General features: G+C 37.5%; 1 non-coding gene across 1 annotated transcript; it reads right to left on the reverse strand.

The window, feature by feature from the left end:
- Positions 1-10109: 10109 nt before the first annotated feature.
- Trnap-agg (transfer RNA proline (anticodon AGG)) lies at positions 10110-10181 on the reverse strand. Its single transcript has one exon. It is a non-coding gene; the product is annotated as a tRNA-Pro (tRNA).
- Between the last annotated feature and the right edge of the window lie 2350 nt (positions 10182-12531).

Raw genomic sequence — 12531 nt, forward strand, 5'->3', positions numbered from 1 at the left:
TGTCCAATTTAACACACAGAAGGCTCAAGTTTGGGTGTTTAGCACAGAAAAAAATCCATTTGTCGTATGTGTAGTCGACAACTGTTCCCTTAGAGCACGGCAATACTTCAAGCCAGCCCACTTTCTAGCGCTGTACAAAGCGCAGGTCCGGCCACATATGGAGTATTGCTGTCAACTCTGGTCTGCCGCAGCCCCAGTATCAGCTCGATCCATTGGCCGCTTGCAATGAACGGCTTCGAATTGACGGGAACCCAGTACTCTGTGAACGGCTGGATCACTTGGCGTTGCGTAGGGACATCTCTTCATAGCGCATTTATCACAGGTAGAGTTGTGCAAGTGAAAAAAATTGTAATGCAGATATTACAGATTTAATAAATAAGTCAAAAAGGAATAAAGAACAGCTGATAACTGATTATAATCATGAAGTCTCCTAAAATAGCAAAAATATTATTAGGAATGCTACATGATCATACAACATGACAATTATAATTGAGTACATAGATGTTAGAATGAGCAGCAACAAAAAATACTCACTGTCAATTTCCTCAGATATACGACATTTTTAACCCGTCAAATAATTTGGGCGCGTGAATAATAAATAAAAATATATAAACCTATTTTATCTAACTTTGCTCCTCATTATCATTTTTTTAATATTCGTTGCTTACTTGATTCATTATTCGGTGTGTTAATTTAACATAAGTTGAGTTTGATAAGACTAGAAAAGTAAGAAACATCCATCAAATCACATATTTAATCAGTCTGATTAAGGGAAAAGTTCTCATATAGTAAGTTTAAATATACATTCAAATTTACGAATGGAACGTAAAAAAGTACACATAAATAATTTATTTTTATAATTACTTTCCCAACACCAGTCGATGTTTCTTTAGCTGAGGTCGACATCACTAGTTTTAGTACCGCGGACACTCGCTATGGCCAACCGCGCCAAAATGGCGAATATCAAACAGGCACAAAAGAAAAGAATATAATATTATAGTAATTAAGTAATATTATAGTAGTACCAATCGTATGCTACATAAGGTGATGCGTTTTTGCTAAAAATATGTTGGAAGTTACTGGACGAGGAGTAGGATTTGGAGGTCTACTGTGTTGGTTAAGAAGGGAATTAATGCGGTTCATCCGGAAACTACGATGTTGTATAGGTTTGGGAGGGGACGATTTAGTTGCTATTATGCAGGAATTTAAGACAGACACGTTCAGTAGACTGCGAAAAAAATTTTTGGACCATGCCTGGGTTCGTTTCCATTCTATCGGATACATAGCCAACATCTGATCTTTTTTGTCAACACCCCCCATCATTATATTGTAATCCAGAACTGCGCATTAACTTCACCTTGTATTATGCTGGTTTCATTTCCGTGGTATGTAGAAATGGTAGCGATTCTATTTTCATCGCGATATACCAAGATGTTCACGGCACCAGAAGTGAAACCAGCAATTTGACCAAGTCGCATATTAACTTAGTCAACTCTGTCAGTTGTCTACGCACAAACTGGCGATTGCGCGTAGAGTGCCTACCACGTCAAAGCTATGCGTTTTCAGATATCGGGCCAGAGCTGAGGAATTGGAGAAGTTGTCCATAAAGACAGTATACCCCTTCGCTTCAAGCCCACGGAGGAGCTCGGGCAGGATGGAAAGTGTCGTCGCATCCAGTGCCGATTGGGTTTGGGGTATAACTCTTTTGTAGGCATGGACAGCAAATCGCCAAAGGTAACCAACCTCTTTGGGATTCGCAAACTTCGTACGTTTTAACCCCTGGCAGTTTTGTTTAAAATGAATTTGTTGATACTGAGCCAACCTTTCCATAGCAACAAAGACTCGTCAAGGGCATTGTTTTGATTCAAAGTGTACATGTTCCGAATAGCTGTTTCCAGCCGCTGAATTCCACCTTAGCACGACACGCCACAAGTTAGGATATCATACCCACCATCTGAATGTGTGGTGGTCCTCCACAGTGCGGTTTTCAAGGAGCTTTCTTCCACGTACTACAAAGCTGTGGAATGAGCTTCCTTTTGCGGTGTTTCCGGGACGATACGACATGAGTGACACAAAAAAAGTGCGTACACCTGCCTTAAAGGCCGGCAGCACTTATGTGATGCCTCTGGTGTTGCAAGAGAATGTGGGTGGCGGTGATTACTTAACACCAGGTGACCTGTATGCTCGTTTGTCCCCGTATTCCATAAAAAAAAAACATGTTTTGAAATTTTGAATTTAGGTGCGTAATTATGGGCTCTAATTTAAAAAAAATCTGATGGGCTAAGTTCCTGTGCACGCATGTTCCTATTATTATTAAAATGTAAACACGATGTCAATAATTGAAACCGTTTAAGGACTATGGGTGCACGGAAACCGGGCGTTGAAAAAATGTGTCCACCTGTTGACCAGTAATCTGCAATTTTAGTTAGACGGCTCCATGGGCCAAGGCTACCTCTCTCCAAACTCCCTGACTTCTGATCCTCCGCGTACCTGTTGGTCTCTTTTACAATGTGGCCCATTATCTGTTGGTCCCAAATTGTAGTGAAAATATCGTAGGTATGCATCTTGGCACGGCACAGTTGGGCCAACATGCTCTGGAGTGAACGGGTAATCCGTCCACATATAGTCAAAGAGATCAACATTGCGCAGCGCACCATCACATCTGCCAATTCCTGAATATCACCAGGCTCAAAGGCAGCACGCAGCATATTTATATCTGGTTACATCGGAGAATCCAGCGACTGGTAGTACGGCCTGGATAGTAAAAATGGCGCCACCATGTCGTCATCCTCCTCCTCATCGGAGCCGCTTAATTCACTCCCTGTTTCAAAAATACTATCGATATGAAACCACGCTACTCTATTTAGGGCAAGAGCGAATAATATTAAATAAAATACACAATGCATAGTTACCATAATTTAAATGATGCGCAATCTCGTCATCCGTAAGAGACCTCCGAGAGGGTTCCGGTGTGTGTGATGGTGCCTGAGATGGTGCAGGTGATCGTGCCTGTAATTTCGATGGTGCAGGCACCTGGTCATCAAACAAGTCACAATTTACTCTGCAAATAATAGTCAGGTGTATGAATAGATAAAATAAATAACAATAATAATATCTGTAAGACCTTTTTTATTTCAAAAATGATTAATGCAATGTATGTGGAAATCGAACGAAGCCACGAACAACATAACTAGTCTGCTAATACAGTCAGTTTTCTAATAAATACTTACGGATTCCACGCACGTCTTTTTCGTGGGTTCAATGGAGACTCAAGCGGCAGGCCCCTGGGTAAATCAACTATTTGTTGTAGTTGGAGGCTAAAAATATTAATATGCATAAATAATACAGTACAACACTATAATGTAGGTGAGGTGTAGGTCTAATGGTTAGAGCATTTGGCCTTTTCGATTCTCTAGGTGGCTACGTCAAATTCACTTTGCGAGCCTTTCGAATGATTTGGTCAATAATTCACAAACGACACGTTAAGCCAAGTTGTCTATGGTTGTTAATTATGGTTACATGAGCCACATTGGTCAAAGAATATTTAATAGCACAAGTTACAGAGGTCTCAGTCTGTAAAATCAATTAAAGAAATAGGGACTCTTGCGGCCGTACAATAAGGTGTAATTCAGATCGCACAGCGCTATTAATCTACATTTTTATTTACCTAGAAATTTCAATATAATAATAATCACTTTAAATAAGTCGGACGGTGAAGTAGGTGAACATAACTCGCGCGTGGGTCCATAGTCCTTACTGGCTGGCCTACTGTGTAGGGACTAGGGACTGAGTAGGGAGTGAGACAGGCCTGCCAAAATACTACTTGTTTACTGCATCCGGTCGTCCACTTCCACGCCCGAAATGGAGACGGCCCCTCGCGCCTCCAGATCCCCCCGCCACCTTTTAACGCCACCAGTTGAGACTCCCCTGACCCTCACGCGTTCCCATGCCTCTTCCGCGTCTTGTTTGGCTACCCCAAAAAAGCAAAATGCAACTGAACACGTTAATTAATAGGTCTTTGATAATTTATACGTCTAGATATGCCGTTCCAGCTGTGAAAACATCGGAAAAGATAGAGGTTAACAGTTAACCTCTATTTTGAGCAATGCACGCAAACTAACACAGTGACATACAAATCGCCAGTGGAAGATGTAGCTTGTCACGCACACTAAAGTAATTAACCTGGCCTGTATTATTGCAACAAAGAACATAAAAGACAAACAGAGAAAAATACGCAAAAATTTTTATTATTATAAATTAATGACATACATAAATTCACGCCTCTTTCCCGTAGGGGTAGGCAGAGACCACTTCTTTCCACTTGCTACGATCCTTACATACTTACATTCCTTTCATACATGCTCTCCGATTTAGGGTACTCTTGACCTGGCCTTTTTTCAAGACGTCCCTGATTTGATCTTGAAACGTCCGCCTAGGTCTACCCCTTCCAACACTTTCATTCACACTGGCCTTATACACTTTCTTCGTCAATCGTTCTTCATTCATTCTCTCGACATGTCCAAACCATCTCAGCATACCTTTCTCAATTTTTGTCACAACATCTTCTTTCAGACCACAACGTTTCCTTATCTCACTATTTTTTTTATCCTGTCACACAGTTTAACTCCTATCATACTTCTCAACGCTCTCATCTCAACTGCATTTATTCTGCTTTCATGTTTCTTCTGCTATACCCAACTTTCACTTCCGTACATGAGTGTTGGAACCAACACCCTCTCATGCACAGCCAAACGAGCCTTATTAGACACCTTCTGACTGTTCATAAAGGAGTGCAAAGCTCCATTCACCATGTTTCCTGCATTCACTCTTCTTTCAATATCACTCTCATACTTTCCATCTCTTGTAAATTTAGAACCCAGATACACAAACTCATTCACCTGTTCAATTTTTTCATCTCCAATCATGATATTGCAGTCTGTCACTACCTCATCTTTTTCAAGCACCATCACTTTCGTCTTTTTAACATTCATCTTCATTCCCTTTCTACCAAAAGCTCCATTCATAGCAGCTACCATCTCTTGCAACTCCTCGGCTGAAGATGCAAGTAATACTTGGTCATCAGCATAGAGAAAACATTTCACGAGTAACTCATTCATTCTTAACCCACTGTCATTTTCTTTTAAACCTGTCAAGCAATTGTTCATGAACAGATTAAACAGCCACGGTGACGCTACACATCCCTGTCTAACACCTTTTTCGATATTAAACCATTCAGTGTATGCCCCGTTTATCCTTACACAAGCACTAGAATCTCTATAAAGAGATTGCAATGCTCGTATGAGGACACTGCTCACACCGCTCGCGGACAATGCTGACCACAATTCATTCCTCACCACTCTATCATAAGCCTTTTCTAGATCCACGAACGCGCAATAGACATTTTTGTTTTTAGCCAAAATCTTTTCGGCTATGCACCGTAAGGAAAAGACCTGATCTGTACATCCCATTCCCTTTCTAAATCCCGCTTGTGCATCCCATGCTTTTTCGTCTGTTTCATTCACAACTCTTTCAATCAACACTTTTGTATACAATTTACCGACGACGCTGAGAAGGCTTATACCGCGGTAATTTCTGCAGTCTTGTAGTGACCCATTTCCCTTATACAATGGCACGATTACAGCTTAGCACCAGTCTCCTGGTACTTGCCCATTTCGCCAGCACAAATTGAAGAGGCGGTACAGCTGGCTAGCCACTATGCCCTGACCAGCCCTCAGCATCTCGACGGTAATCCTGTCATACCCTGCAGCTTTACCTAATCTCATACTTTTCAATGCTTTCACTATTTCATCAATGCTTATCTCACTTTCATCAACATTTATATTAGTTTCAATAGAAGCTGCCGGATGTTGTTCATGCACTTCCTCTCTTTCAAACAAACTTTCATAATACTCTTTCCATCTCTTTAGCACACATTCTTCTCCTCTTATAATGTTCCCATCTTGACTCCTGATTATACTGAGCTCCGAGGTAGACGTTTTTCCTCTGGCTGTTTTGATGGATTTCCAGAAGAACTTTATGTTTGACTGGAAATCTTCAGTGAGCCTCCTATCAAAATCATCCTTTCGTTCTTCTTTCTTTCTAGACACAACTGCTTTCGCTGCTGATTTCAATCTTTTATACTTCGTTCTTGCTTCCTTTATCTCGTCATCCGTTGCCTTTTGTACTTTTTGGTTAGCTTTTGTTGCTAACCAATCCAACCAAGCTTTCTTCTTTTCTTGCACCGCCATTTGTACCTCTTTGTCCATCCACAAATTATAGTTCTTTTTTCCTTTCCTTCTTTAAGCTACCCCGCATACCTCAACAGCAACATTCACGACCCCTTTCTTAAATGTCTCCCACAAATCTTCAATCACAACTATCTCTTCTATCCCTTTAAAACTTTCTTTCAGTTTCTCTACATACTCGTCTTTCCTTTCTTTTTCTTGTAGATTTTCCACTTTTACTCTGTCCATGAGACTCGTAGGCTCAGCTATTCGGTGTCACCAACGTTAAAAAAGGCCGCGCATTCGGGCTATGACCAGGAAGTGGTCTGTGTCGAGGACTACACCGCGGTATGCCCGAGCATCTAGTACTTTCTTTCTCAGTTGGCCACGCAAAGATTCCATTCCAAGCATACTTCAAGCAGGCTTTTCCCATTTTCATTCACTCTCTCGTCCCCAAATACGTTCTGGGTACGCCCAGAACTCCTTCATACCCATCACGCTTTACTCCAACCCACCCATTAAAATCCCCTAACATCACGATCCCTTCATTTTCTCCGCATTTATTCAAGACCTCTCTCATGCTGTCCCAAAATTCCTCTCTCTCTTTTTTGGCTTTTAATGACCCACCTCCGCATAGATCCGTCGGTGCATAGACCCCAAGGATAAACAAGCGAGTGAGTTCGACTTTTAACCTAATCCAGAGGAGTCTTGGGCTGACACATTCATGCTCTATCACACATTCTACTATTCGAGCGGAAAGAATCACACCAACTCCCTGACAGACTCGGCTGGTTTGGGGGACTCCGGACCAGTATGCCGTGTAGGGACCATGAACCGTGGTGTCACATCCTTTCCTCTTCGTTTCATTCACGCACAGAATATCTGTGGATCGTTAATCCATCATCTGACATACTTCATCTACCTTATCATCCACTCCTCCTCTTACATTCAACGTAGCAAAGCGGCTCCCCATGGGCCGCTTTTCCCCCGCGAGAAACGAGACGTGATGGGTGGCGTGGTGAAATTATAGACAGACCATTTAAATGTGGGTATTGAACTAAATAAAAAATAAACAAATATGAACCATTTTCCACGATCCTACACTATATCTTAAGCAAAAGTATGATATGATATCATATATCATATGATAGCGCCAATAAAGTTAGTGCTCACGAAAAAAAATTAGTCAACCCGCAAACAAAATGGCTGATCCGAATTTCTTGCCCGAGGTGGCAAGGAGATATAGATATATTATGTTCGGTCGAACAAGGCGACAGAATTTTTGCTTGATTTCCGTAATTCTGCTCATATGTCATCGAAACACATTTTTCACTCTGGATTTTAGTTAAACTAATGATTACATATATTACAACAAATAATTAATACAGTTAAATGACAAAACATATGTCAGAAAGTGCCAAGTATTGCGAAGTTTTGGTATAGTGTCGAGTTTGACTATTGTTAATTTCATTTAAATCAATTTTGATTGGCTATTTAGTACTTAAAAACTGTTCAATACACACCTGTTAATGTTTTCGCTTACATATATCACGATAAATAAATGAAATTAAAACTTGTAATGGCACATTAAAAATTTGAGTACAGAGTACAGTCAGTTCGAAAGGCAAAAGCAAAAGGATCATAATTCATAGGATGCTTTCGGCTTTACGAAAAATATTATAGGCGCCAAAGTTGATTGACGTTGACTTATTAAGTCCTTTTCTAATAAATGACGTTTCGCTTATCTATAGAGGCAAATCTTCAAAAACATATGTGTGTAAGTTTCCTGTTGGCCGGTAAAACTACTGAAGTCTTCCGTCCACTGAAAAACTTCCCTTTCGTCAGGTTCATGTACCCATGATGATGGTAAGTTGAGTACGGTAAAGATGTAACAGATATTTTAAAACAGAGATAATATAAGCAATCAAAGTCAAAAAGAGAAGAAGTGAACAAAATTCACGTTTATTGTACGGGCCCCTAATATTTATTTTATAATGGTTATTTTAGTATTTGTTGTTATAGCGGCAACAGAAACATATCATCTGTGATTCAGCCGTCTTACTATCACGGTTCATGTGACACAACCGGTGACAGATGGACAGACAGACGGACAGTGGAGTCTTAGTAATAGTGTCCCGTTTTACCCTTTGGGTACGGAACCCTAAAAATCAAAGTACAAAAGAGAAGAAGTGCCTAGACATTTATTGCCACGGTGTTCAATAAATATTTACTGCTTTATCATTTCACAGATTCTACCAAATACAATCAATGCAAAGTGATGCAACATGAAAAGGTGAAACGTTTCTAGGCTAATTCAAAGTACGAAATACAAAAATAATACTTACACTTGCAGCCCCAACAGCTTTCGTCATCATCGGCGGGCTCCCCGTCAGCTCCGAGTTCAGAGTCCCATCAGGAGTGGCCCTGCAGCGATACAGCGGCATCGACAAATTTTGTGGGTCTAACTTTTTTATTGAAATAAAACACGCGCAGAGTAAAAACAATGAGAACCTCCTTTTTTGAAGTCGGGAAAAATACTACATTAAATATTGTGAAAAAGAATAACACCCCATATTCAGAAACTCAGCCCCACTCTCTTCTGACACTCACACATTCAAGATGAAAATTTATATGTTGCGTCCATATTGAGAGGCCTCGTATTTAGAATTAACTTTATAAAAAACTATAATAATACATATTGGGACAAAATAATTACAAAAATGTATTTGACGATAGATTTACAAGTAAAGTTAAGATATTTCAATACATTCTAAAATATATAAACAATAAAAATCATCAGACAATGGAAACGATACTTCAATCTCCATCTTTAGCCGTTACAAAATTGAGTAGAGGCTTTTTCAACAAATAAATATACCAACAAATACTATGTATTAGACTATTATAATTATTGATATGTATTCCAAATATAGTCCATTAGTATTATAAGAATAGCAACTTACTGATTATTAGGTTAATAACTCAACAAAGAACATTCTTCTTGCACTGCTTTGTGAGTCAACCGCACACTGCGATGCCGCCCGGCCCGGCCCGGGAAAAAGGGAACACAAAAATGCTTTGTCCGTACTACGTAAAGGTATGCCGTATGACGTCGAATGTTGGTGGCCTTGTATCGTAACGAAATGGACTTCCCTCGTTCATAATAATTGCAATTTGCATAGGTAAATAGACCATCTTTAACGTGTAATACGGATCAAAACTGGATGTTTGTAAAATTTTGTGCCAATGGGCACTGTCAGTGGCATCAGGCATGATGACGGCAGTAATTAATTATAGAATTATTATTAGTTATTACCTAATAGTTTAAGGATTAAATAGGTAGTTAATAAAAATATTCCATAAAAATGACTCAATTTTATTTAAATATTTATAATTAATAAGATATTCAATAAAATAAAAATATAAAAGGCCATGTTAACTGAAACATGAATGACGTCATGGAGAAATTATAACTGTAACTGCGTTGTTAAAAATTTGATTCTATATTGCGCGTTATCATTGATTTCTGCGCCTACTTCATTAGTTAATATTATATCATTGTTAAATCAATTATAAAATTTAATAATTATAAATTGATCAAAATTAATTTCAACCTTTAAACATTTTTAAAACAGCGCCACCTATTGCATTCTATTGACACTAAGTATGTACAATCACGAAACACGAATGTTAGCTAGATAACAAATTATTAGTGAGATTTATAGGTGGCGCTAGCCAATTGTAGACAAGTTAGAATTATAAATTATGTCGGATAAAAATACCAGTAATAATATCCACTTAAAATATAAACATATTTATTTCCTCCGCTCGAAAAATCAAGAAATATTATAAAAAATAAATAAAAAATTATGACAAAAGATTCGCGGGCTCGTCCGGGATTTGAACCCGGGACCTCTCGCACCCTAAGCGAAAATCATACCCCTAGACCAACGAGCCGCTTGTGATACCTTTTAAATAAATGGAATAATTACAAATTGAAAATATAAATTTAAGACAGTATGCTCTATGACGTATAATTTTACTTATGACCGTTTTCAATAACCTATCTATCCTAAGCTTAACTTACTAGAGGTAGACAGATCTATCCTTTTACCCTTACTTAAATTTCAATAACCTATCGACATAAAGCATTGGACTATAACTATATTGGACATAACTATGGAAAGATAAGATCTTGTCATTAAACGGTGACAGCAATGTATCCGTAACTAGAGATACGTTATTGAAAACGGCCGTTAGAGTAATCACTTTTGACGACCGATAACTACGTTGAGAATAAAAATTATCATTATGAGTTATTGTCTTAAAAAAAGCGTTACTTCCATAAATTTATAATCTATCATCACCGGACACGTTTCACTCTGTTTCTACTCTTGGTTGACCACTAGCCGAAGTCAAGTTAAAGTTGCTCGAAGGCGATGATAGCATACCAGTAAGCTATTAGCAAGGGTGGCTTAAGAATTAAAAAAAAAGGACAATTGCGAGACCTTCCTTAAAAACGTTTCTTCCTAATTGTATAAAAATATTTAAGTTATATTTAAATGAACCTATTTAACTAAATTATGCGATAGGGACGATAATAATAATTACATACCTTCTTTATTACAATATTATTCTTTCTACAAAGGCTACTAAATACACTTTTTTTACAAAAGATCAAAGAATTTATAAAATACTAGCTGACCCAGCAAACGTTGTATTGCCGATATTAAAATCTCGATACAAAAGTAACTGTTGTTCGCAGATGGGTGAAAATTTGAAGTTGTATGTATTTTTTAATGCTGACTCATAATCAAACAAATTTAAAAAATATGTCAAAAAAATTAAAAAAAATCGTGTGGACCACCCTTAACATTTAGGGGATGAAAAATAGATGTTGTCCGATTCTCAGACCTACCCAATATGCACTCAAAATTTCATGAGAAACGGTCAAGCCGTTTCTGAGGAGATCAAAGTTTAACACCATGACACGAGAATTTTATATATTAGATGAGTGCTTTATTTTGTGCGCAATTAAGGCTTTCGCCACTCGCACTTTTTGTAACTTGTACAGATCCTCAATTTGGGAAAAATCGACATCAATCAATCCATCAAAATAACTTTATTCATGTAGGTCACGGAAATGACACCCATGAATGTCAAAAAAATATTTTTCTTATGATTAATAAAGCCACTTCGTAAAGGGTTGAGAAATGAGAAGAAGTAGGAAGAAACTCATTGCCACTCTTTTATATCAATAACAATAGCTCATCGACAACATAAGTTTTTTTTTAAATGATAAAATCACTTCAATATTTACTAGGTACTATGTACCTACTCAGTCATAAAGGAGGATGGCGAGAATGCATGTATTTTGGGACCCACTGAAATAAGTGGCGTACCTACATCATGGAAACTTATTAATAATTGTAGAACGTAACAATACTAAGAAAAAAGCAAATCGTAAGTAAGTCTAAAAAAGTGGGAGAAAAAAGATATACCTAAAAGTAAAATATAACCTAAAATTATTAATTAATATCTATTTTTCAATCAAAAATTTGTATTTTATGTCTATGCCTAATTACTGTCTGCTTCAAGATAATATAATATTTATGTGGAAGTTTGACCAGCAGCTAATAATTGAGGATTCAAAATTCATTATTTTTTCAAGCAGGTATCGAATACTGTAAAGATAGTTACTTACCTACTACTGATTTTAGTATCAAAATGGATAATAATCTTATTGAATCTTATTGTAATTCACAATTATTGTGAATTACTACAGAATTTTGGATTTGAATAGGTAAAGATAGTTTGATGGTGTCGGAACATCCATTAAAAAAATTACTGTCATCTCCAAAAAATGTAGATGTCAATTGCGCAAAACGTTCCGATAGTGCAAGATGACATATTCTTTAATAAATTATAATAATTAATATCTTTTGACTCCCATATCTTAGCGTCTCAATAATTTTTGTGTAAACATCTTATATACTTATGTTTATAATTAATATAAACTTGTACTTGTACGATGCTTCCTTAATTTTTAAATTATTTGGGGCCATTCTTGGCATCCTTTTTTGTGAATCACATAAAGTTGTTAAACTATTAAAAACTAAACAACATTAAAAAATATACGGCTAGAATATACTAAAAGCTGTATAAACGAAATAATTGAGAAAACATATTGAAAAAGGCTATTACAATGTACCTAAATGTTTATGTCAATGGTAGAGAAGGCTCTGTTGGGTATGAATTGTAAAGAATTTCTTATTATTCATAACCTATTAATTACATTTTACACTAC

Source organism: Leptidea sinapis, chromosome 2 (genome assembly GCF_905404315.1).
Source record: "Leptidea sinapis chromosome 2, ilLepSina1.1, whole genome shotgun sequence".
Taxonomy (NCBI): Eukaryota; Metazoa; Arthropoda; class Insecta; order Lepidoptera; family Pieridae; genus Leptidea; species Leptidea sinapis.